We start from the raw sequence: 25,503 nt of genomic DNA on the forward strand, positions 1-25,503 counted from the left end.
AAACATATATTTCAACATGGTTAGCGTCAGTAACCATTTAAACACGGTGTCTGGTAAAGGCAATTTAACCTTACCACCCTAAAGTAACGTTAACCGCTAATGATTAAATAGTAGTCCATTATATTAATTAATTTAACAGTATCTTATTAAACATTTGACAACTGAGCAAAAGCAGAGTGGCGCAGCGGAAGCGTGCTGGGCCCATAACCCAGAGGTCGATGGATCGAAACCATCCTCTGCTAGATTTTTTTTGTCAGTTTGTATTTCAGCCGCTTTAATATATATTTCATATTAACAATCACATACCGGTATGTATTGTTTATAAAACCATTACTTCACAGAAGCGTCAGTCAATTCCATTTGTGCCCTGAGTACGAGGGGCGGGGCATCACTCAGCAATAGGAAAATAACAGACAAGAGGCAGCGCCAATTGGGTAAGCACATAGCTTTAGGGTATGGGCGGGGCTACTGGCTGCTTTTTTAATACCGTACCTCTTTGGGACTGTGGTAGTTCTGTACTTGTTTGCTTTGTTATGAAAACATATTTCGTTGATACTGTAGTACAAACTACGCTAATTATAGATGAAAGTATTTACGTAAACGCTCTCTTTCGGTGAAAGACCGCGTGGCCTAATGGATAAGGCGTCTGACTTCGAATCAGAAGATTGAGGGTTCGAGTCCCTTCGTGGTCGTTTTTTTTATTTTAGATTTTATTTATTAATTGTGTAACTTGTATTTCAGATCAAATAATACAATGTAAGTCAGTGTACATGTTTCTGCGTTTTAAAAAGTGATATAGGCTCTTTTCCTTTGGTGTGGTAAGGAAAATAATTTAGCTTAAATATAGAAATATGTTCTACATCAGTGTGATCTCGTTAGAAATGTACCTAATGTATAGTCCAGTATATGTCAAATGATCAATTCCTTACGTAGATTCCTTCTATCGCAGGTGAATCAACTACAAGCTGTGCAGCTTCACTATTTGCTGTACGGGACGCGTCGTGTCGCAGCACTTTTGACTGCGCAAAGTGGTCACAGCTGTTGCTCACACTTTAAATACAGATTGCATTCGCAAAATTGGATACATTTACATTTAAAGTAAATGTGCTGAGTTTGTACCTCTTATCAAGAGGTTTTAAAAGCGACATCGTTGGTACATCCGTCCTCTCAACCAACAGGGAACCCGAAAGGGAGAATTTCAAACATTTGTCGCACTGAGACCCTCGACTCTGACCAGAAATGATGTCGGAGTCTGAAGTCTGGACGGTAAAGTTTTGTACTCTAAAGTAACATTTAAACTTGCCAGCAGTCAAAAGCAAGTCTTTATATTATTGGTTCTGGTGTACTATTTAAAAGCTCTTGTGTATGTTGATGTAGCTAAACCTACATTTGGACAACTTTCCGTGAATTCTTGTTTTTTTGCCGCACCTTGCCAGTAAAACGAACTAAAAAGTACTGCATCAAAATCATAGCCTTATAACAAACTAATTAGACCAATGTCTGATTTTATTCATGTTTTCATCGTATAGCACAGATTCATAGAGGTGTTTTTTGTTAAGCTTTCATTTCAGTTAGAAGTTAAAATATTTACCCTTTACACACCAGCTGTTAGTTAACTTTCACATTTCTTCAATGTTATTAGCAGTCAGCTCCAGTGAATATGTAATCTTAGTATTGATGTTACCTGAGAAATAATCTTTTGTCGCGCATCTTCAGGAATCCAATCAGCTGTTTGTATGTGGAACCGGACTTCAGCTTGTGTGTTTACTAGAACAAAATGCGAAAAATGTACTATAACACAACAGTAGCTGACTCTCTGTAACCTGTGATGTTGTTGCCTGTCTAGTTAACTCTGTGGAGAATGCTTCCCCACAACAGTGCTCCTGATCACCCTGTACATTAAACATGCTTGTGAATATTTTAACAAAGACTTCCATTTCCATACCTTTATTAACATTCTGGCTCCAGGGCCACTGCTTCGACAGTAGGTAATGGTGAGGAGATCTACACAAAAACAAAAGGTGCACGTCAGTAAACATGCTTCACAATAACATGCTTTATAAAAAGTAGTAATTCAATGCAACACTATTATGTCATAGCAGTGAAGGATGGGGGATTGTGATACAGTCTGAACGAAGACAAGCTTTTCCAAACTAGTCTGGACTTATTACAGTTTTTAAAGCTCTGGATTCCCGGATCCAAGTCATTGTAAACATATTCGGCTGCTTTCACAGCCCGATTAAAACCAATCTTGGACTGCGTAATGTTACCCTGGGTAAGGTAGTCCAAGATTAGTGCTAATTAAAACAATCGCAGTAGAAACGCTTACAAAAAAAAAAAAAAAAAAAAAAAAAAAAAAAAAGATGTATTTATTACAGTTACGTGGCCAAGGCGTAAATGTGGGTTCCATGGTGTAATGGTTAGCACTCTGGACTCTGAATCCAGCGATCCGAGTTCAAATCTCGGTGGGACCTTCGTTTCAGTGCATTATTATTCTTAAGTTATTAAAAAGTGTTTCGTCGAACTGACGTTTCTATCATAATAAATGCTGAGAAATTCACTGCAAAGTTGTGGGATGGCACCTTTTAGCCATAAAATCTAAAGTATAAAACCCTCAGAAATACTTTTATTTGCTTTTGTCTGCTTTTGCAACCTCTACTGAAAAATCCGAGGTGACCATAAAAAGCTTGCAGAGTACAGTACAGGTAAAAAGGTAAAGCGTTAATAATTTTTTTTTTTGGGTTACCTTCCATTCTGTATTTGGCGATAGTCTGGCACACAAATATGAGCAAGAACGGCATTTTCTTTAGGAGCCCCAGTGGCCTAATGGATAAGGCACTGGCCTCCTAAGCCAGGGATTGTGGGTTCGAGTCCCATCTGGGGTGTAACGTGTATGTTTTTTTTTTCACACGACTGTTTTATAATAAACTTTCCAGACGTTTCCCCTCTCTTCAGCTATTATTCATCAAAATAAATAAACATATATTTCAACATGGTTAGCGTCAGTAACCATTTAAACACGGTGTCTGGTAAAGGCAATTTAACCTTACCACCCTAAAGTAACGTTAACCGCTAATGATTAAATAGTAGTCCATTATATTAATTAATTTAACAGTATCTTATTAAACATTTGACAACTGAGCAAAAGCAGAGTGGCGCAGCGGAAGCGTGCTGGGCCCATAACCCAGAGGTCGATGGATCGAAACCATCCTCTGCTAGATTTTTTTTGTCAGTTTGTATTTCAGCCGCTTTAATATATATTTCATATTAACAATCACATACCGGTATGTATTGTTTATAAAACCATTACTTCACAGAAGCGTCAGTCAATTCCATTTGTGCCCTGAGTACGAGGGGCGGGGCATCACTCAGCAATAGGAAAATAACAGACAAGAGGCAGCGCCAATTGGGTAAGCACATAGCTTTAGGGTATGGGCGGGGCTACTGGCTGCTTTTTTAATACCGTACCTCTTTGGGACTGTGGTAGTTCTGTACTTGTTTGCTTTGTTATGAAAACATATTTCGTTGATACTGTAGTACAAACTACGCTAATTATAGATGAAAGTATTTACGTAAACGCTCTCTTTCGGTGAAAGACCGCGTGGCCTAATGGATAAGGCGTCTGACTTCGAATCAGAAGATTGAGGGTTCGAGTCCCTTCGTGGTCGTTTTTTTTATTTTAGATTTTATTTATTAATTGTGTAACTTGTATTTCAGATCAAATAATACAATGTAAGTCAGTGTACATGTTTCTGCGTTTTAAAAAGTGATATAGGCTCTTTTCCTTTGGTGTGGTAAGGAAAATAATTTAGCTTAAATATAGAAATATGTTCTACATCAGTGTGATCTCGTTAGAAATGTACCTAATGTATAGTCCAGTATATGTCAAATGATCAATTCCTTACGTAGATTCCTTCTATCGCAGGTGAATCAACTACAAGCTGTGCAGCTTCACTATTTGCTGTACGGGACGCGTCGTGTCGCAGCACTTTTGACTGCGCAAAGTGGTCACAGCTGTTGTTCACACTTTAAATACAGATTGCATTCGCAAAATTGGATACATTTACATTTAAAGTAAATGTGCTGAGTTTGTACCTCTTATCAAGAGGTTTTAAAAGCGACATCGTTGGTACATCCGTCCTCTCAACCAACAGGGAACCCGAAAGGGTGAATTTCAAACATTTGTCGCACTGAGACCCTCGACTCTGACCAGAAATGATGTCGGAGTCTGAAGTCTGGACGGTAAAGTTTTGTACTCTAAAGTAACATTTAAACTTGCCAGCAGTCAAAAGCAAGTCTTTATATTATTGGTTCTGGTGTACTATTTAAAAGCTCTTGTGTATGTTGATGTAGCTAAACCTACATTTGGACAACTTTCCGTGAATTCTTGTTTTTTTGCCGCACCTTGCCAGTAAAACGAACTAAAAAGTACTGCATCAAAATCATAGCCTTATAACAAACTAATTAGACCAATGTCTGATTTTATTCATGTTTTCATCGTATAGCACAGATTCATAGAGGTGTTTTTTGTTAAGCTTTCATTTCAGTTAGAAGTTAAAATATTTACCCTTTACACACCAGCTGTTAGTTAACTTTCACATTTCTTCAATGTTATTAGCAGTCAGCTCCAGTGAATATGTAATCTTAGTATTGATGTTACCTGAGAAATAATCTTTTGTCGCGCATCTTCAGGAATCCAACCAGCTGTTTGTATGTGGAACCGGACTTCAGCTTGTGTGTTTACTAGAACAAAATGCGAAAAATGTACTATAACACAACAGTAGCTGACTCTCTGTAACCTGTGATGTTGTTGCCTGTCTTGTTAACTCTGTGGAGAATGCTTCCCCACAACAGTGCTCCTGATCACCCTGTACATTAAACATGCTTGTGAATATTTTAACAAAGACTTCCATTTCCATACCTTTATTAACATTCTGGCCTCCAGGGCCACTGCTTCGACAGTAGGTAATGGTGAGGAGATCTACACAAAAACAAAAGGTGCACGTCAGTAAACATGCTTCACAATAACATGCTTTATAAAAAGTAGTAATTCAATGCAACACTATTATGTCATAGCAGTGAAGGATGGGGGATTGTGATACAGTCTGAACGAAGACAAGCTTTTCCAAACTAGTCTGGACTTATTACAGTTTTTAAAGCTCTGGATTCCCGGATCCAAGTCATTGTAAACATATTCGGCTGCTTTCACAGCCCGATTAAAACCAATCTTGGACTGCGTAATGTTACCCTGGGTAAGGTAGTCCAAGATTAGTGCTAATTAAAACAATCGCAGTAGAAACGCTTACAAAAAAAAAAAAAAAAAAAAAAAAAAAAAAAAAAAAGATGTATTTATTACAGTTACGTGGCCAAGGCGTAAATGTGGGTTCCATGGTGTAATGGTTAGCACTCTGGACTCTGAATCCAGCGATCCGAGTTCAAATCTCGGTGGGACCTTCGTTTTAGTGCATTATTATTCTTAAGTTATTAAAAAGTGTTTCATCGAACTGACGTTTCTCAGTTCATTAAATACTCTTAAATTCACTGCAAAGTTGTGGGATGGCACCTTTTAGCCATAAAATCTAAAGTATAAAACCCTCAGAAATACTTTTATTTGCTTTTGTCTGCTTTTGCAACCTGTACTGAAAAATCCGAGGTGACCGTAAAAAGCTTGCAGAGTACAGTACAGGTAAAAAGGTAAAGCGTTAATAATTTTTTTTGGGTTACCTTTCATTCTGTATTTAGCGATAGTCAGGCACACAAATATGAACAAGAATGACATTTTCTTTAGGAGCCCCAGTGGCCTAATGGATCAGGCACTGGCCTCCTAAGCCAGGGATTGTGGTTTCGAGTCCCATCTGGGGTGTAACGTGTATGTTTTTTTCTCACGACTGTTTTATAATAAACTTTCCAGACGTTTCCCCTCTCTTCAGCTATTATTCATAAAAATGAATAAACATATATTTCAACATGGTTAGCGTCAGTAACCATTTAAACACGGTGTCTGGTAAAGGTAATTTAACTTTACCACCTTAAAGTAACGTTAACCGCAATGATTAAATAGTAACAGTCCATTATATTAATTAATTTAACAGTATCTTATTAAACATTTGACAACTGAGCAAAAGCAGAGTGGCGCAGCGGAAGCGTGCTGGGCCCATAACCCAGAGGTCGATGGATCGAAACCATCCTCTGCTAGATTTTTTTTGTCAGTTTGCATTTCAGCCGCTTTTATATATATTTCATATTAACAATCACATACCGGTATGTATTGTTTATAAAACCATTACTTCACAGAAGCGTCAGTCAATTCCATTTGTGCCCTGAGTACGAGGGGCGGGGCATCACTCAGCAATAGGAAAATAACAGACAAGAGGCAGCGCAAATTGGGTAAGCACATAGCTTTAGGGTATGGGCGGGGCTACTGGCTGCTTTTTTAATTCCGTACCTCTTTGGGACTGTGGTAGTGCTGTATTTGTTTGCTTCGTTATGAACAAACTACGCTAATTATAGAATAAAGTATTTACGTAAACGCTCTCTTTCGGTGAAAGACCGCGTGGCCTAATGGATAAGGCGTCTGACTTCGAATCAGAAGATTGAGGGTTCGAGTCCCTTCGTGGTCGGTTTTTTATTTTAGATTTTATTTATTAATTGTGTAACTTGTATTTCAGATCAAATAATACAATGTAAGTCAGTGTACATGTTTCTGCGTTTTAAAAAGTGATATAAACTCTTTTTCCTTTAGTGTTGTAAGGAAAATAATTTAACTTAAATATAGAAATATGTTCTACATCAGTGTGATCTCGTTAGAAATGTACCTAATGTATAGTCCAGTATATGTCAAATGATCAATTCCTTACGTAGATTTCTTCTATCGCAGATGAATCAACTACAAGCTGTGCAGCTTCACTATTTGCTGTACGGGACGCGTCGTGTCGCAGCACTTTTGACTGCGCAAAGTGGTCACAGCTGTTGTTCACACTTTAAATACAGATTGCATTCGCAAAATTGGATACATTTAAAGTAAATGTGCTGAGTTTGTAGCTCTTATCAAGAGGTTTTAAAAGCGACATCGTTGGTACATCCGTCTTCTCAACCAACAGGGAAACCCGAAAGGGAGAATTTCAAACATTTGTCGCACTGAGACCCTCGACTCTGACCAGAAATGATGTCGGAGTCTCAAGTCTGTACGGTAAAGTTTTGTACTCTAAAGTAACATTTAAACTTGCCAGCAGTCAAAAGCAAGTCTTTATATTATTGGTTCTGGTGTACTATTTAAAAGCTCATGTGTATGTTGATGTAGCTAAACCTACATTTGGACAACTTTCCGTGAATTCTTGTTTTTTTGCCGCACCTTGCCAGTAAAACGAACTAAAAAGTACTGCATCAAAATCATAGCCTTATAACAAACTAATTAGACCAATGTCTGATTTTATTCATGTTTTCATCGTATAGCACAGATTCATAGAGGTGTTTTTTGTTAAGCTTTCATTTCAGTTAGAAGTTAAAATATGTACCCTTTACACACCAGCTGTTAGTTAACTTTCACATTTCTTCAATGTTATTAGCAGTCAGCTCCAGTGAATATGTAATCTTACTATTGATGTTACCTGAGAAATAATCTTTTGTCGCACATCTTCAGGAATCCAATCAGCTGTTTGTATGTGGAACCGGACTTCAGCTTGTGTGTTTACTAGAACAAAATGTGAAAAATGTACTATAACACAACAGTAGCTGACTCTCTATAACCTGTGATGTTGTTGCCTGTCTAGTTAACTCTGTGGAGAATGCTTCCCCACAACAGTGCTCCTGATCACCCTGTACATTAAACATGCTTGTGAATATTTTAACAAAGACTTCCATTTCCATACCTTTATTAACATTCTGTCCCACAGGGCCACTGCTTCGACAGTAGGTAATGGTGAGGCGATCTACACAAAAACAAAAGGTGCACGTCAGTAAACATGCTTCACAATAACATGCTTTATAAAAAGTAGTAATTCAATGCAACACTATTATGTCATAGCAGTGAAGGATGGGGGATTGTGATACATTCTGAACGAAGACAAGCTTTTCCAAACTAGTCTGGACTTATTACAGTTTTTAAAGTTCTGGATTCCCGGATCCAAGTCATTGTAAACATATTCGGCTGCTTTCACAGCCCGATTAAAACCAATCTTGGACTGTGTAATGTTACCCTGTGAAAGGTAGTCCAAGATTAGTGCTAATTAAAACAATCGCAGTAGAAACGCTTACACAAACAAAAAAAAAAGCGAATAATAAAATGATGCATTTATTACAGTAACGTGGCCAAGGCGTAAATATGGGTTCCATGGTGTAATGGTTAGCACTCTGGACTCTGAATCCAGCGATCCGAGTTCAAATCTCGGTGGGACCTTCGTTTTAGTGTATTATTATTCTTAAGTTATTAAAAAGTGTTTCGTCGAACTGACGTTTCTATCATAATAAATGCTGAGAAATTCACTGCAAAGTTGTGGGATGGCACCTTTTAGCCATAAAATCTAAAGTATAAAACCCTCAGAAATACTTTTATTTGCTTTTGTCTGCTTTTGCAACCTGTACTGAAAAGTCCGAGGTGACCGTAAAAAGCTTGCAGAGTACAGTACAGGTAAAAAGGTAAAGCGTTAATCATTTTTGGGGGGGTTACCTTCCATTCTCTATTTAGCGATAGTCAGGCACACAAATATGAGCAAGAACAGCGCTTTCTTTAGGAGCCCCAGTGGCCTAATGGATAAGGCACTGGCCTCCTAAGCCAGGGATTGTGGGTTCGAGTCCCATCTGGGGTGTAACGTGTATGTTTTTTTTTTTCTCACGACTGTTTTATAATAAACTTTCCAGACGTTTCCCCTCTCTTCAGCTATTATTCATCAAAATAAATAAACATATATTTCAACATGGTTAGCGTCAGTAACCATTTAAACACGGTGTCTGGTAAAGGCAATTTAACCTTACCACCCTAAAGTAACGTTAACCGCTATGATTAAACTGTAGTCCATTATATTAATTAATTTAACAGTATCTTATTAAACATTTGACAACTGAGCAAAAGCAGAGTGGCGCAGCGGAAGCGTGCTGGGCCCATAACCCAGAGGTCGATGGATCGAAACCATCCTCTGCTAGATTTTTTTTCAGTTTGTATTTCAGCCGCTTTTATATATATTTCATATTAACAATCACATACCGCTATGTATTGTTTATAAAACCATTACTTCACAGAAGCGTCAGTCAATTCCATTTGTGCCCTGAGTACGAGGGGCGGGGCATCACTCAGCAATAGGAAAATAACAGACAAGAGGCAGCGCCAATTGGGTAAGCACATAGCTTTAGGGTATGGGCGGGGCTACTGGCTGCTTTTTTAATTCCGTACCTCTTTGGGACTGTGGTAGTGCTGTATTTGTTTGCTTCGTTATGAACAAACTACGCTAATTATAGAGTAAAGTATTTACGAAAACGCTCTCTTTCGGTGAAAGACCGCGTGGCCTAATGGATAAGGCGTCTGACTTCGAATCAGAAGATTGAGGGTTCGAGTCCCTTCGTGGTCGTTTTTTTTTTTTATTTTAGATTTTATTTATTAATTGTGTAACTTGTATTTCAGATCAAATAATACAATGTAAGTCAGTGTACATGTTTCTGCGTTTTAAAAAGTGATATAGGCTCTTTTCCTTTGGTGTGGTAAGGAAAATAATTTAACTTAAATATAGAAATATGTTCTACATCAGTGTGATCTCGTTAGAAATGTACCTAATGTATAGTCCAGTATATGTCAAATGATCAATTCCTTACGTAGATTCCTTCTATCGCAGTTGAATCAACTACAAGCTGTGCAGCTTCACTATTTGCTGTACGGGACGCGTCGTGTCGCAGCACTTTGGACTGCGCAAAGTGGTCACAGCTGTTGTTCACACTTTAAATACAGATTGCATTCGCAAAATTGGATACATTTACATTTAAAGTAAATGTGCTGAGTTTGTAGCTCTTATCAAGAGGTTTTAAAAGCGACATCGTTGGTACATCCGTCCTCTCAACCAACAGGGAACCCGAAAGGGAGAATTTCAAACATTTGTCGCACTGAGACCCTCGACTCTGACCAGAAATGATGTCGGAGTCTGAAGTCTGGACGGTAAAGTTTTGTACTCTAAAGTAACATTTAAACTTGCCAGCAGTCAAAAGCAAGTCTTTATATTATTGGTTCTGGTGTACTATTTAAAAGCTCATGTGTATGTTGATGTAGCTAAACCTACATTTGGACAACTTTCCGTGAATTCTTGTTTTTTTGCCGCACCTTGCCAGTAAAACGAACTAAAAAGTACTGCATCAAAATCATAGCCTTATAACAAACTAATTAGACCAATGTCTGATTTTATTCATGTTTTCATCGTATAGCACAGATTCATAGAGGTGTTTTTTGTTAAGCTTTCATTTCAGTTAGAAGTTAAAATAGGTACCCTTTACACACCAGCTGTTAGTTAACTTTCACATTTCTTCAATGTTATTAGCAGTCAGCTCCAGTGAATATGTAATCTTAGTATTGATGTTACCTGAGAAATACTCTTTTGTCGCACATCTTCAGGAATCCAATCAGCTGTTTGTATGTGGAACCGGACTTCAGCTTGTGTGTTTACTAGAACAGAATGTGAAAAATGTACTATAACACAACAGTAGCTGACTCTCTATAACCTGTGATGTTGTTGCCTGTCTAGTTAACTCTGTGGAGAATGCTTCCCCACAACAGTGCTCCTGATCACCCTGTACATTAAACATGCTTGTGAATATTTTAACAAAGACTTCCATTTCCATACCTTTATTAACATTCTGGCCTCCAGGGCCACTGCTTCGACAGTAGGTAATGGTGAGGCGATCTACACAAAAACAAAAGGTGCACGTCAGTAAACATGCTTCACAATAACATGCTTTATAAAAAGTAGTAATTCAATGCAACACTATTATGTCATAGCAGTGAAGGATGGGGGATTGTGATACAGTCTGAACGAAGACAAGCTTTTCCAAACTAGTCTGGACTTATTACAGTTTTTAAAGCTCTGGATTCCCGGATCCAAGTCATTGTAAACATATTCGGCTGCTTTCACAGCCCGATTAAAACCAATCTTGGACTGTGTAATGTTACCCTGGGAAAGGTAGTCCAAGATTAGTGCTAATTAAAACAATCGCAGTAGAAACGCTTACACACACAAAAAAAAAAAAAAAAAAAAAAGCGAATAATAAAATGATGCATTTATTACAGTAACGTGGCCAAGGCGTAAATATGGGTTCCATGGTGTAATGGTTAGCACTCTGGACTCTGAATCCAGCGATCCGAGTTCAAATCTCGGTGGGACCTTCGTTTTAGTGCATTATTATTCTTAAGTTATTAAAAAGTGTTTCATCGAACTGACGTTTCTCATTTCGTTAAATACTCTTAAATTCAATGCAAAGTTGTGGGATGGCACCTTTTAGCCATAAAATCTAAAGTATAAAACCCTCAGAAATACTTTTATTTGCTTTTGTCTGCTTTTGCAACCTGTACTGAAAAGTCCGAGGTGACCGTAAAAAGCTTGCAGAGTACAGTACAGGTAAAAAGGTAAAGCGTTAATCATTTTTGGGGGGGTTACCTTCCATTCTCTATTTAGCGATAGTCAGGCACACAAATATGAGCAAGAACAGCGCTTTCTTTAGGAGCCCCAGTGGCCTAATGGATAAGGCACTGGCCTCCTAAGCCAGGGATTGTGGGTTCGAGTCCCATCTGGGGTGTAACGTGTATGTTTTTTTTTTCTCACGACTGTTTTATAATAAACTTTCCAGACGTTTCCCCTCTCTTCAGCTATTATTCATCAAAATAAATAAACATATATTTCAACATGGTTAGCGTCAGTAACCATTTAAACACGGTGTCTGGTAAAGGCAATTTAACCTTACCACCCTAAAGTAACGTTAACCGCTATGATTAAACTGTAGTCCATTATATTAATTAATTTAACAGTATCTTATTAAACATTTGACAACTGAGCAAAAGCAGAGTGGCGCAGCGGAAGCGTGCTGGGCCCATAACCCAGAGGTCGATGGATCGAAACCATCCTCTGCTAGATTTTTTTTCAGTTTGTATTTCAGCCGCTTTTATATATATTTCATATTAACAATCACATACCGCTATGTATTGTTTATAAAACCATTACTTCACAGAAGCGTCAGTCAATTCCATTTGTGCCCTGAGTACGAGGGGCGGGGCATCACTCAGCAATAGGAAAATAACAGACAAGAGGCAGCGCCAATTGGGTAAGCACATAGCTTTAGGGTATGGGCGGGGCTACTGGCTGCTTTTTTAATTCCGTACCTCTTTGGGACTGTGGTAGTGCTGTATTTGTTTGCTTCGTTATGAACAAACTACGCTAATTATAGAGTAAAGTATTTACGAAAACGCTCTCTTTCGGTGAAAGACCGCGTGGCCTAATGGATAAGGCGTCTGACTTCGAATCAGAAGATTGAGGGTTCGAGTCCCTTCGTGGTCGGTTTTTTATTTTAGATTTTATTTATTAATTGTGTAACTTGTATTTCAGATCAAATAATACAATGTAAGTCAGTGTACATGTTTCTGCGTTTTAAAAAGTGATATAAACTCTTTTTCCTTTAGTGTGGTAAGGAAAATAATTTAACTTAAATATAGAAATATGTTCTACATCAGTGTGATCTCGTTAGAAATGTACCTAATGTATAGTCCAGTATATGTCAAATGATCAATTCCTTACGTAGATTCTTTCTATCGCAGATGAATCAACTACAAGCTGTGCAGCTTCACTATTTGCTGTACGGGACGCGTCGTGTCGCAGCACTTTTGACTGCGCAAAGTGGTCACAGCTGTTGTTCACACTTTAAATACAGATTGCATTCGCAAAATTGGATACATTTAAAGTAAATGTGCTGAGTTTGTAGCTCTTATCAAGAGGTTTTAAAAGCGACATCGTTGGTACATCCGTCCTCTCAACCAACAGGGAACCCGAAAGGGAGAATTTCAAACATTTGTCGCACTGAGACCCTCGACTCTGACCAGAAATGATGTCGGAGTCTGAAGTCTGGACGGTAAAGTTTTGTACTCTAAAGTAACATTTAAACTTGCCAGCAGTCAAAAGCAAGTCTTTATATTATTGGTTCTGGTGTACTATTTAAAAGCTCATGTGTATGTTGATGTAGCTAAACCTACATTTGGACAACTTTCCGTGAATTCTTGTTTTTTTGCCGCACCTTGCCAGTAAAACGAACTAAAAAGTACTGCATCAAAATCATAGCCTTATAACAAACTAATTAGACCAATGTCTGATTTTATTCATGTTTTCATCGTATAGCACAGATTCATAGAGGTGTTTTTTGTTAAGCTTTCATTTCAGTTAGAAGTTAAAATATGTACCCTTTACACACCAGCTGTTAGTTAACTTTCACATTTCTTCAATGTTATTAGCAGTCAGCTCCAGTGAATATGTAATCTTAGTATTGATGTTACCTGAGAAATACTCTTTTGTCGCACATCTTCAGGAATCCAATCAGCTGTTTGTATGTGGAACCGGACTTCAGCTTGTGTGTTTACTAGAACAGAATGTGAAAAATGTACTATAACACAACAGTAGCTGACTCTCTATAACCTGTGATGTTGTTGCCTGTCTAGTTAACTCTGTGGAGAATGCTTCCCCACAACAGTGCTCCTGATCACCCTGTACATTAAACATGCTTGTGAATATTTTAACAAAGACTTCCATTTCCATACCTTTATTAACATTCTGGCCTCCAGGGCCACTGCTTCGACAGTAGGTAATGGTGAGGCGATCTACACAAAAACAAAAGGTGCACGTCAGTAAACATGCTTCACAATAACATGCTTTATAAAAAGTAGTAATTCAATGCAACACTATTATGTCATAGCAGTGAAGGATGGGGGATTGTGATACAGTCTGAACGAAGACAAGCTTTTCCAAACTAGTCTGGACTTATTACAGTTTTTAAAGCTCTGGATTCCCGGATCCAAGTCATTGTAAACATATTCGGCTGCTTTCACAGCCCGATTAAAACCAATCTTGGACTGTGTAATGTTACCCTGGGAAAGGTAGTCCAAGATTAGTGCTAATTAAAACAATCGCAGTAGAAACGCTTACACACACAAAAAAAAAAAAAAAAAAAAAAAGCGAATAATAAAATGATGCATTTATTACAGTAACGTGGCCAAGGCGTAAATATGGGTTCCATGGTGTAATGGTTAGCACTCTGGACTCTGAATCCAGCGATCCGAGTTCAAATCTCGGTGGGACCTTCGTTTTAGTGCATTATTATTCTTAAGTTATTAAAAAGTGTTTCATCGAACTGACGTTTCTCATTTCGTTAAATACTCTTAAATTCAATGCAAAGTTGTGGGATGGCACCTTTTAGCCATAAAATCTAAAGTATAAAACCCTCAGAAATACTTTTATTTGCTTTTGTCTGCTTTTGCAACCTGTACTGAAAAATCCGAGGTGACCGTAAAAAGCTTGCAGAGTACAGTACAGGTAAAAAGGTAAAGCGTTAATAATTTTTTTTGGGTTACCTTTCATTCTGTATTTAGCGATAGTCAGGCACACAAATATGAACAAGAATGACATTTTCTTTAGGAGCCCCAGTGGCCTAATGGATCAGGCACTGGCCTCCTAAGCCAGGGATTGTGGTTTCGAGTCCCATCTGGGGTGTAACGTGTATGTTTTTTTCTCACGACTGTTTTATAATAAACTTTCAGACGTTTCCCCTCTCTTCAGCTATTATTCATAAAAATGAATAAACATATATTTCAACATGGTTAGCGTCAGTAACCATTTAAACACGGTGTCTGGTAAAGGTAATTTAACTTTACCACCCTAAAGTAACGTTAACCGCAATGATTAAATAGTAACAAATAGTCCATTATATTAATTAATTTAACAGTATCTTATTAAACATTTGACAACTGAGCAAAAGCAGAGTGGCGCAGCGGAAGCGTGCTGGGCCCATAACCCAGAGGTCGATGGATCGAAACCATCCTCTGCTAGATTTTTTTTGTCAGTTTGCATTTCAGCCGCTTTTATATATATTTCATATTAACAATCACATACCGGTATGTATTGTTTATAAAACCATTACTTCACAGAAGCGTCAGTCAATTCCATTTGTGCCCTGAGTACGAGGGGCGGGGCATCACTCAGCAATAGGAAAATAACAGACAAGAGGCAGCGCCAATTGGGTAAGCACATAGCTTTAGGGTATGGGCGGGGCTACTGGCTGCTTTTTTAATTCCGTACCTCTTTGGGACTGTGGTAGTGCTGTATTTGTTTGCTTCGTTATGAACAAACTACGCTAATTATAGAGTAAAGTATTTACGTAAACGCTCTCTTTCGGTGAAAGACCGCGTGGCCTAATGGATAAGGCGTATGACTTCGAATCAGAAGATTGAGGGTTCGAGTCCCTTCGTGGTTGTTTTTTTTTATTTTAGATTTTATTTATTAATTGTGTAACTTGTATTTCAGATCAAATAATACAATGTATGTCAGTGTACATGTTTCTGCGTTTTAAAAAGTGATATAAACTCTTTTTCCTTTAGTGTGGTGAGGAAAATAATTTAACTTAAATATAGAAATATGTTCTACATCAGTGTGATCTCGTTAGAAATGTACCTAATGTATAGTCCAGTATATGTCAAATGATCAATTCCTTACGTAGATTTCTTCTATCGCAGATGAATCAACTACAAGCTGTGCAGCTTCACTATTTGCTGTACGGGACGCGTCGTGTCGCAGCACTTTTGACTGCGCAAAGTGGTCACAGCTGTTGCTCACACTTTAAATACAGATTGCATTCGCAAAATTGGATACATTTACATTTAAAGTAAATGTGCTGAGTTTGTACCTCTTATCAAGAGGTTTTAAAAGCGACATCGTTGGTACATCCGTCCTCTCAACCAACAGGGAACCCGAAAGGGAGAATTTCAAACATTTGTCGCACTGAGACCCTCGACTCTGACCAGAAATGATGTCGGAGTCTGAAGTCTGGACGGTAAAGTTTTGTACTCTAAAGTAACATTTAAACTTGCCAGCAGTCAAAAGCAAGTCTTTATATTATTGGTTCTGGTGTACTATTTAAAAGCTCTTGTGTATGTTGATGTAGCTAAACCTACATTTGGACAACTTTCCGTGAATTCTTGTTTTTTTGCCGCACCTTGCCAGTAAAACGAACTAAAAAGTACTGCATCAAAATCATAGCCTTATAACAAACTAATTAGACCAATGTCTGATTTTATTCATGTTTTCATCGTATAGCACAGATTCATAGAGGTGTTTTTTGTTAAGCTTTCATTTCAGTTAGAAGTTAAAATATTTACCCTTTACACACCAGCTGTTAGTTAACTTTCACATTTCTTCAATGTTATTAGCAGTCAGCTCCAGTGAATATGTAATCTTAGTATTGATGTTACCTGAGAAATAATCTTTTGTCGCGCATCTTCAGGAATCCAATCAGCTGTTTGTATGTGGAACCGGACTTCAGCTTGTGTGTTTACTAGAACAAAATGCGAAAAATGTACTATAACACAACAGTAGCTGACTCTCTGTAACCTGTGATGTTGTTGCCTGTCTAGTTAACTCTGTGGAGAATGCTTCCCCACAACAGTGCTCCTGATCACCCTGTACATTAAACATGCTTGTGAATATTTTAACAAAGACTTCCATTTCCATACCTTTATTAACATTCTGGCTCCAGGGCCACTGCTTCGACAGTAGGTAATGGTGAGGAGATCTACACAAAAACAAAAGGTGCACGTCAGTAAACATGCTTCACAATAACATGCTTTATAAAAAGTAGTAATTCAATGCAACACTATTATGTCATAGCAGTGAAGGATGGGGGATTGTGATACAGTCTGAACGAAGACAAGCTTTTCCAAACTAGTCTGGACTTATTACAGTTTTTAAAGCTCTGGATTCCCGGATCCAAGTCATTGTAAACATATTCGGCTGCTTTCACAGCCCGATTAAAACCAATCTTGGACTGCGTAATGTTACCCTGGGTAAGGTAGTCCAAGATTAGTGCTAATTAAAACAATCGCAGTAGAAACGCTTACAAAAAAAAAAAAAAAAAAAAAAAAAAAAAAAAAAAAGATGTATTTATTACAGTTACGTGGCCAAGGCGTAAATGTGGGTTCCATGGTGTAATGGTTAGCACTCTGGACTCTGAATCCAGCGATCCGAGTTCAAATCTCGGTGGGACCTTCGTTTCAGTGCATTATTATTCTTAAGTTATTAAAAAGTGTTTCGTCGAACTGACGTTTCTATCATAATAAATGCTGAGAAATTCACTGCAAAGTTGTGGGATGGCACCTTTTAGCCATAAAATCTAAAGTATAAAACCCTCAGAAATACTTTTATTTGCTTTTGTCTGCTTTTGCAACCTCTACTGAAAAATCCGAGGTGACCATAAAAAGCTTGCAGAGAACAGTACAGGTAAAAAGGTAAAGCGTTAATAATTTTTTTTTTTGGGTTACCTTCCATTCTGTATTTAGCGATAGTCTGGCACACAAATATGAGCAAGAACGGCATTTTCTTTAGGAGCCCCAGTGGCCTAATGGATAAGGCACTGGCCTCCTAAGCCAGGGATTGTGGGTTCGAGTCCCATCTGGGGTGTAACGTGTATGTTTTTTTTTTCACACGACTGTTTTATAATAAACTTTCCAGACGTTTCCCCTCTCTTCAGCTATTATTCATCAAAATAAATAAACATATATTTCAACATGGTTAGCGTCAGTAACCATTTAAACACGGTGTCTGGTAAAGGCAATTTAACCTTACCACCCTAAAGTAACGTTAACCGCTAATGATTAAATAGTAGTCCATTATATTAATTAATTTAACAGTATCTTATTAAACATTTGACAACTGAGCAAAAGCAGAGTGGCGCAGCGGAAGCGTGCTGGGCCCATAACCCAGAGGTCGATGGATCGAAACCATCCTCTGCTAGATTTTTTTTGTCAGTTTGTATTTCAGCCGCTTTAATATATATTTCATATTAACAATCACATACCGGTATGTATTGTTTATAAAACCATTACTTCACAGAAGCGTCAGTCAATTCCATTTGTGCCCTGAGTACGAGGGGCGGGGCATCACTCAGCAATAGGAAAATAACAGACAAGAGGCAGCGCCAATTGGGTAAGCACATAGCTTTAGGGTATGGGCGGGGCTACTGGCTGCTTTTTTAATACCGTACCTCTTTGGGACTGTGGTAGTTCTGTACTTGTTTGCTTTGTTATGAAAACATATTTCGTTGATACTGTAGTACAAACTACGCTAATTATAGATGAAAGTATTTACGTAAACGCTCTCTTTCGGTGAAAGACCGCGTGGCCTAATGGATAAGGCGTCTGACTTCGAATCAGAAGATTGAGGGTTCGAGTCCCTTCGTGGTCGTTTTTTTTATTTTAGATTTTATTTATTAATTGTGTAACTTGTATTTCAGATCAAATAATACAATGTAAGTCAGTGTACATGTTTCTGCGTTTTAAAAAGTGATATAGGCTCTTTTCCTTTGGTGTGGTAAGGAAAATAATTTAACTTAAATATAGAAATATGTTCTACATCAGTGTGATCTCGTTAGAAATGTACCTAATGTATAGTCCAGTATATGTCAAATGATCAATTCCTTACGTAGATTCCTTCTATCGCAGGTGAATCAACTACAAGCTGTGCAGCTTCACTATTTGCTGTACGGGACGCGTCGTGTCGCAGCACTTTTGACTGCGCAAAGTGGTCACAGCTGTTGTTCACACTTTAAATACAGATTGCATTCGCAAAATTGGATACATTTACATTTAAAGTAAATGTGCTGAGTTTGTACCTCTTATCAAGAGGTTTTAAAAGCGACATCGTTGGTACATCCGTCCTCTCAACCAACAGGGAACCCGAAAGGGAGAATTTCAAACATTTGTCGCACTGAGACCCTCGACTCTGACCAGAAATGATGTCGGAGTCTGAAGTCTGGACGGTAAAGTTTTGTACTCTAAAGTAACATTTAAACTTGCCAGCAGTCAAAAGCAAGTCTTTATATTATTGGTTCTGGTGTACTATTTAAAAGCTCTTGTGTATGTTGATGTAGCTAAACCTACATTTGGACAACTTTCCGTGAATTCTTGTTTTTTTGCCGCACCTTGCCAGTAAAACGAACTAAAAAGTACTGCATCAAAATCATAGCCTTATAACAAACTAATTAGACCAATGTCTGATTTTATTCATGTTTTCATCGTATAGCACAGATTCATATAGGTGTTTTTTGTTAAGCTTTCATTTCAGTTAGAAGTTAAAATATTTACCCTTTACACACCAGCTGTTAGTTAACTTTCACATTTCTTCAATGTTATTAGCAGTCAGCTCCAGTGAATATGTAATCTTAGTATTGATGTTACCTGAGAAATAATCTTTTGTCGCGCATCTTCAGGAATCCAATCAGCTGTTTGTATGTGGAACCGGACTTCAGCTTGTGTGTTTACTAGAACAAAATGCGAAAAATGTACTATAACACAACAGTAGCTGACTCTCTGTAACCTGTGATGTTGTTGCCTGTCTAGTTAACTCTGTGGAGAATGCTTCCCCACAACAGTGCTCCTGATCACCCTGTACATTAAACATGCTTGTGAATATTTTAACAAAGACTTCCATTTCCATACCTTTATTAACATTCTGGCTCCAGGGCCACTGCTTCGACAGTAGGTAATGGTGAGGAGATCTACACAAAAACAAAAGGTGCACGTCAGTAAACATGCTTCACAATAACATGCTTTATAAAAAGTAGTAATTCAATGCAACACTATTATGTCATAGCAGTGAAGGATGGGGGATTGTGATACAGTCTGAACGAAGACAAGCTTTTCCAAACTAGTCTGGACTTATTACAGTTTTTAAAGCTCTGGATTCCCGGATCCAAGTCATTGTAAACATATTCGGCTGCTTTCACAGCCCGATTAAAACCAATCTTGGACTGCGTAATGTTACCCTGGGTAAGGTAGTCCAAGATTAGTGCTAATTAAAACAATCGCAGTAGAAACGCTTACAAAAAAAAAAAAAAAAAAAAAAAAAAAAAAAAAAAAAGATGTATTTATTACAGTTACGTGGCCAAGGCGTAAATGTGGGTTCCATGGTGTAATGGTTAGCACTCTGGACTCTGAATCCAGCGATCCGAGTTCAAATCTCGGTGGGACCTTCGTTTTAGTGCATTATTATTCTTAAGTTATTAAAAAGTGTTTCATCGAACTGACGTTTCTCAGTTCATTAAATACTCTTAAATTCACTGCAAAGTTGTGGGATGGCACCTTTTAGCCATAAAATCTAAAGTATAAAACCCTCAGAAATACTTTTATTTGCTTTTGTCTGCTTTTGCAACCTGTACTGAAAAATCCGAGGTGACCGTAAAAAGCTTGCAGAGTACAGTACAGGTAAAAAGGTAAAGCGTTAATAATTTTTTTTGGGTTACCTTTCATTCTGTATTTAGCGATAGTCAGGCACACAAATATGAACAAGAATGACATTTTCTTTAGGAGCCCCAGTGGCCTAATGGATCAGGCACTGGCCTCCTAAGCCAGGGATTGTGGTTTCGAGTCCCATCTGGGGTGTAACGTGTATGTTTTTTTCTCACGACTGTTTTATAATAAACTTTCCAGACGTTTCCCCTCTCTTCAGCTATTATTCATCAAAATAAATAAACATATATTTCAACATGGTTAGCGTCAGTAACCATTTAAACACGGTGTCTGGTAAAGGCAATTTAACCTTACCACCCTAAAGTAACGTTAACCGCTAATGATTAAATAGTAGTCCATTATATTAATTAATTTAACAGTATCTTATTAAACATTTGACAACTGAGCAAAAGCAGAGTGGCGCAGCGGAAGCGTGCTGGGCCCATAACCCAGAGGTCGATGGATCGAAACCATCCTCTGCTAGCTTTTTTTTGTCAGTTTGTATTTCAGCCGCTTTAATATATATTTCATATTAACAATCACATACCAGTATGTATTGTTTATAAAACCATTACTTCACAGAAGCGTCAGTCAATTCCATTTGTGCCCTGAGTACGAGGGGCGGGGCATCACTCAGCAATAGGAAAATAACAGACAAGAGGCAGCGCCAATTGGGTAAGCACATAGCTTTAGGGTATGGGCGGGGCTACTGGCTGCTTTTTTAATACCGTACCTCTTTGGGACTGTGGTAGTTCTGTACTTGTTTGCTTTGTTATGAAAACATATTTCGTTGATACTGTAGTACAAACTACGCTAATTATAGATGAAAGTATTTACGTAAACGCTCTCTTTCGGTGAAAGACCGCGTGGCCTAATGGATAAGGCGTCTGACTTCGAATCAGAAGATTGAGGGTTCGAGTCCCTTCGTGGTCGTTTTTTTTTTTTATTTTAGATTTTATTTATTAATTGTGTAACTTGTATTTCAGATCAAATAATACAATGTAAGTCAGTGTACATGTTTCTGCGTTTTAAAAAGTGATATAGGCTCTTTTCCTTTGGTGTGGTAAGGAAAATAATTTAACTTAAATATAGAAATATGTTCTACATCAGTGTGATCTCGTTAGAAATGTACCTAATGTATAGTCCAGTATATGTCAAATGATCAATTCCTTACGTAGATTCCTTCTATCGCAGGTGAATCAACTACAAGCTGTGAAGCTTCACTATTTGCTGTACAGGACGCGTCGTGTCGCAGCACTTTTGACTGCGCAAAGTGGTCACAGCTGTTGTTCACACTTTAAATACAGATTGCATTCGCAAAATTGGATACATTTACATTTAAAGTAAATGTGCTGAGTTTGTACCTCTTATCAAGAGGTTTTAAAAGCGACATCGTTGGTACATCCGTCCTCTCAACCAACAGGGAACCCGAAAGGGAGAATTTCAAACATTTGTCGCACTGAGACCCTCGACTCTGACCAGAAATGATGTCGGAGTCTGAAGTCTGGACGGTAAAGTTTTGTACTCTAAAGTAACATTTAAACTTGCCAGCAGTCAAAAGCAAGTCTTTATATTATTGGTTCTGGTGTACTATTTAAAAGCTCTTGTGTATGTTGATGTAGCTAAACCTACATTTGGACAACTTTCCGTGAATTCTTGTTTTTTTGCCGCACCTTGCCAGTAAAACGAACTAAAAAGTACTGCATCAAAATCATAGCCTTATAACAAACTAATTAGACCAATGTCTGATTTTATTCATGTTTTCATCGTATAGCACAGATTCATATAGGTGTTTTTTGTTAAGCTTTCATTTCAGTTAGAAGTTAAAATATTTACCCTTTACACACCAGCTGTTAGTTAACTTTCACATTTCTTCAATGTTATTAGCAGTCAGCTCCAGTGAATATGTAATCTTAGTATTGATGTTACCTGAGAAATAATCTTTTGTCGCGCATCTTCAGGAATCCAACCAGCTGTTTGTATGTGGAACCGGACTTCAGCTTGTGTGTTTACTAGAACAAAATGCGAAAAATGTACTATAACACAACAGTAGCTGACTCTCTGTAACCTGTGATGTTGTTGCCTGTCTTGTTAACTCTGTGGAGAATGCTTCCCCACAACAGTGCTCCTGATCACCCTGTACATTAAACATGCTTGTGAATATTTTAACAAAGACTTCCATTTCCATACCTTTATTAACATTCTGGCCTCCAGGGCCACTGCTTCGACAGTAGGTAATGGTGAGGAGATCTACACAAAAACAAAAGGTGCACGTCAGTAAACATGCTTCACAATAACATGCTTTATAAAAAGTAGTAATTCAATGCAACACTATTATGTCATAGCAGTGAAGGATGGGGGATTGTGATACAGTCTGAACGAAGACAAGCTTTTCCAAACTAGTCTGGACTTATTACAGTTTTTAAAGCTCTGGATTCCCGGATCCAAGTCATTGTAAACATATTCGGCTGCTTTCACAGCCCGATTAAAACCAATCTTGGACTGCGTAATGTTACCCTGGGTAAGGTAGTCCAAGATTAGTGCTAATTAAAACAATCGCAGTAGAAACGCTTACAAAAAAAAAAAAAAAAAAAAAAAAAAAAAAAAAAAAAAAGATGTATTTATTACAGTTACGTGGCCAAGGCGTAAATGTGGGTTCCATGGTGTAATGGTTAGCACTCTGGACTCTGAATCCAGCGATCCGAGTTCAAATCTCGGTGGGACCTTCGTTTTAGTGCATTATTATTCTTAAGTTATTAAAAAGTGTTTCATCGAACTGACGTTTCTCAGTTCATTAAATACTCTTAAATTCACTGCAAAGTTGAGGGATGGCACCTTTTAGCCATAAAATCTAAAGTATAAAACCCTCAGAAATACTTTTATTTGCTTTTGTCTGCTTTTGCAACCTGTACTGAAAAATCCGAGGTGACCGTAAAAAGCTTGCAGAGTACAGTACAGGTAAAAAGGTAAAGCGTTAATAATTTTTTTTGGGTTACCTTTCATTCTGTATTTAGCGATAGTCAGGCACACAAATATGAACAAGAATGACATTTTCTTTAGGAGCCCCAGTGGCCTAATGGATCAGGCACTGGCCTCCTAAGCCAGGGATTGTGGTTTCGAGTCCCATCTGGGGTGTAACGTGTATGTTTTTTTCTCACGACTGTTTTATAATAAACTTTCCAGACGTTTCCCCTCTCTTCAGCTATTATTCATAAAAATGAATAAACATATATTTCAACATGGTTAGCGTCAGTAACCATTTAAACACGGTGTCTGGTAAAGGTAATTTAACTTTACCACCCTAAAGTAACGTTAACCGCAATGATTAAATAGTAACAGTCCATTATATTAATTAATTTAACAGTATCTTATTAAACATTTGACAACTGAGCAAAAGCAGAGTGGCGCAGCGGAAGCGTGCTGGGCCCATAACCCAGAGGTCGATGGATCGAAACCATCCTCTGCTAGATTTTTTTTGTCAGTTTGCATTTCAGCCGCTTTTATATATATTTCATATTAACAATCACATACCGGTATGTATTGTTTATAAAACCATTACTTCACAGAAGCGTCAGTCAATTCCATTTGTGCCCTGAGTACGAGGGGCGGGGCATCACTCAGCAATAGGAAAATAACAGACAAGAGGCAGCGCCAATTGGGTAAGCACATAGCTTTAGGGTATGGGCGGGGCTACTGGCTGCTTTTTTAATTCCGTACCTCTTTGGGACTGTGGTAGTGCTGTATTTGTTTGCTTCGTTATGAACAAACTACGCTAATTATAGAGTAAAGTATTTACGTAAACGCTCTCTTTCGGTGAAAGACCGCGTGGCCTAATGGATAAGGCGTCTGACTTCGAATCAGAAGATTGAGGGTTCGAGTCCCTTCGTGGTCGGTTTTTTATTTTAGATTTTATTTATTAATTGTGTAACTTGTATTTCAGATCAAATAATACAATGTAAGTCAGTGTACATGTTTCTGCGTTTTAAAAAGTGATATAAACTCTTTTTCCTTTAGTGTTGTAAGGAAAATAATTTAACTTAAATATAGAAATATGTTCTACATCAGTGTGATCTCGTTAGAAATGTACCTAATGTATAGTCCAGTATATGTCAAATGATCAATTCCTTACGTAGATTTCTTCTATCGCAGATGAATCAACTACAAGCTGTGCAGCTTCACTATTTGCTGTACGGGACGCGTCGTGTCGCAGCACTTTTGACTGCGCAAAGTGGTCACAGCTGTTGTTCACACTTTAAATACAGATTGCATTCGCAAAATTGGATACATTTAAAGTAAATGTGCTGAGTTTGTAGCTCTTATCAAGAGGTTTTAAAAGCGACATCGTTGGTACATCCGTCTTCTCAACCAACAGGGAAACCCGAAAGGGAGAATTTCAAACATTTGTCGCACTGAGACCCTCGACTCTGACCAGAAATGATGTCGGAGTCTCAAGTCTGTACGGTAAAGTTTTGTACTCTAAAGTAACATTTAAACTTGCCAGCAGTCAAAAGCAAGTCTTTATATTATTGGTTCTGGTGTACTATTTAAAAGCTCATGTGTATGTTGATGTAGCTAAACCTACATTTGGACAACTTTCCGTGAATTCTTGTTTTTTTGCCGCACCTTGCCAGTAAAACGAACTAAAAAGTACTGCATCAAAATCATAGCCTTATAACAAACTAATTAGACCAATGTCTGATTTTATTCATGTTTTCATCGTATAGCACAGATTCATAGAGGTGTTTTTTGTTAAGCTTTCATTTCAGTTAGAAGTTAAAATATGTACCCTTTACACACCAGCTGTTAGTTAACTTTCACATTTCTTCAATGTTATTAGCAGTCAGCTCCAGTGAATATGTAATCTTACTATTGATGTTACCTGAGAAATAATCTTTTGTCGCACATCTTCAGGAATCCAATCAGCTGTTTGTATGTGGAACCGGACTTCAGCTTGTGTGTTTACTAGAACAAAATGTGAAAAATGTACTATAACACAACAGTAG

General features: G+C 37.9%; 21 non-coding genes across 21 annotated transcripts; all 21 read left to right on the forward strand.

Annotated features, from left to right (window-relative positions):
* The first annotated feature begins 619 nt into the window (after window positions 1-619).
* Window positions 620-692, forward strand: trnar-ucg (transfer RNA arginine (anticodon UCG)). The gene has a single exon. It is a non-coding gene; the product is annotated as a tRNA-Arg (tRNA).
* A 1,710-nt stretch (window positions 693-2,402) lies between these two features.
* On the forward strand, window positions 2,403-2,474 carry trnaq-cug (transfer RNA glutamine (anticodon CUG)). Its single transcript has one exon. It is a non-coding gene; the product is annotated as a tRNA-Gln (tRNA).
* Window positions 2,475-2,812: 338 nt separating this feature from the next.
* Window positions 2,813-2,885, forward strand: trnar-ccu (transfer RNA arginine (anticodon CCU)). Its single transcript has one exon. It is a non-coding gene; the product is annotated as a tRNA-Arg (tRNA).
* A 710-nt stretch (window positions 2,886-3,595) lies between these two features.
* Window positions 3,596-3,668, forward strand: trnar-ucg (transfer RNA arginine (anticodon UCG)). Its single transcript has one exon. It is a non-coding gene; the product is annotated as a tRNA-Arg (tRNA).
* Window positions 3,669-5,382: 1,714 nt separating this feature from the next.
* Window positions 5,383-5,454, forward strand: trnaq-cug (transfer RNA glutamine (anticodon CUG)). The gene has a single exon. It is a non-coding gene; the product is annotated as a tRNA-Gln (tRNA).
* Window positions 5,455-6,547: 1,093 nt separating this feature from the next.
* trnar-ucg (transfer RNA arginine (anticodon UCG)) lies at window positions 6,548-6,620 on the forward strand. Its single transcript has one exon. It is a non-coding gene; the product is annotated as a tRNA-Arg (tRNA).
* A 1,703-nt stretch (window positions 6,621-8,323) lies between these two features.
* Window positions 8,324-8,395, forward strand: trnaq-cug (transfer RNA glutamine (anticodon CUG)). The gene has a single exon. It is a non-coding gene; the product is annotated as a tRNA-Gln (tRNA).
* A 336-nt stretch (window positions 8,396-8,731) lies between these two features.
* On the forward strand, window positions 8,732-8,804 carry trnar-ccu (transfer RNA arginine (anticodon CCU)). The gene has a single exon. It is a non-coding gene; the product is annotated as a tRNA-Arg (tRNA).
* A 683-nt stretch (window positions 8,805-9,487) lies between these two features.
* trnar-ucg (transfer RNA arginine (anticodon UCG)) lies at window positions 9,488-9,560 on the forward strand. Its single transcript has one exon. It is a non-coding gene; the product is annotated as a tRNA-Arg (tRNA).
* Window positions 9,561-11,284: 1,724 nt separating this feature from the next.
* trnaq-cug (transfer RNA glutamine (anticodon CUG)) lies at window positions 11,285-11,356 on the forward strand. The gene has a single exon. It is a non-coding gene; the product is annotated as a tRNA-Gln (tRNA).
* A 337-nt stretch (window positions 11,357-11,693) lies between these two features.
* On the forward strand, window positions 11,694-11,766 carry trnar-ccu (transfer RNA arginine (anticodon CCU)). Its single transcript has one exon. It is a non-coding gene; the product is annotated as a tRNA-Arg (tRNA).
* A 682-nt stretch (window positions 11,767-12,448) lies between these two features.
* trnar-ucg (transfer RNA arginine (anticodon UCG)) lies at window positions 12,449-12,521 on the forward strand. Its single transcript has one exon. It is a non-coding gene; the product is annotated as a tRNA-Arg (tRNA).
* A 1,715-nt stretch (window positions 12,522-14,236) lies between these two features.
* trnaq-cug (transfer RNA glutamine (anticodon CUG)) lies at window positions 14,237-14,308 on the forward strand. Its single transcript has one exon. It is a non-coding gene; the product is annotated as a tRNA-Gln (tRNA).
* Window positions 14,309-15,404: 1,096 nt separating this feature from the next.
* trnar-ucg (transfer RNA arginine (anticodon UCG)) lies at window positions 15,405-15,477 on the forward strand. Its single transcript has one exon. It is a non-coding gene; the product is annotated as a tRNA-Arg (tRNA).
* A 1,715-nt stretch (window positions 15,478-17,192) lies between these two features.
* trnaq-cug (transfer RNA glutamine (anticodon CUG)) lies at window positions 17,193-17,264 on the forward strand. Its single transcript has one exon. It is a non-coding gene; the product is annotated as a tRNA-Gln (tRNA).
* A 338-nt stretch (window positions 17,265-17,602) lies between these two features.
* Window positions 17,603-17,675, forward strand: trnar-ccu (transfer RNA arginine (anticodon CCU)). Its single transcript has one exon. It is a non-coding gene; the product is annotated as a tRNA-Arg (tRNA).
* A 710-nt stretch (window positions 17,676-18,385) lies between these two features.
* On the forward strand, window positions 18,386-18,458 carry trnar-ucg (transfer RNA arginine (anticodon UCG)). Its single transcript has one exon. It is a non-coding gene; the product is annotated as a tRNA-Arg (tRNA).
* Window positions 18,459-20,172: 1,714 nt separating this feature from the next.
* Window positions 20,173-20,244, forward strand: trnaq-cug (transfer RNA glutamine (anticodon CUG)). The gene has a single exon. It is a non-coding gene; the product is annotated as a tRNA-Gln (tRNA).
* Window positions 20,245-21,360: 1,116 nt separating this feature from the next.
* Window positions 21,361-21,433, forward strand: trnar-ucg (transfer RNA arginine (anticodon UCG)). The gene has a single exon. It is a non-coding gene; the product is annotated as a tRNA-Arg (tRNA).
* Window positions 21,434-23,154: 1,721 nt separating this feature from the next.
* Window positions 23,155-23,226, forward strand: trnaq-cug (transfer RNA glutamine (anticodon CUG)). Its single transcript has one exon. It is a non-coding gene; the product is annotated as a tRNA-Gln (tRNA).
* A 1,093-nt stretch (window positions 23,227-24,319) lies between these two features.
* Window positions 24,320-24,392, forward strand: trnar-ucg (transfer RNA arginine (anticodon UCG)). The gene has a single exon. It is a non-coding gene; the product is annotated as a tRNA-Arg (tRNA).
* The last annotated feature ends 1,111 nt before the right edge of the window (window positions 24,393-25,503 follow it).

Source organism: Acipenser ruthenus, chromosome 17 (assembly GCF_902713425.1).
Source record: "Acipenser ruthenus chromosome 17, fAciRut3.2 maternal haplotype, whole genome shotgun sequence".
Lineage (NCBI taxonomy): Eukaryota > Metazoa > Chordata > Actinopteri > Acipenseriformes > Acipenseridae > Acipenser > Acipenser ruthenus.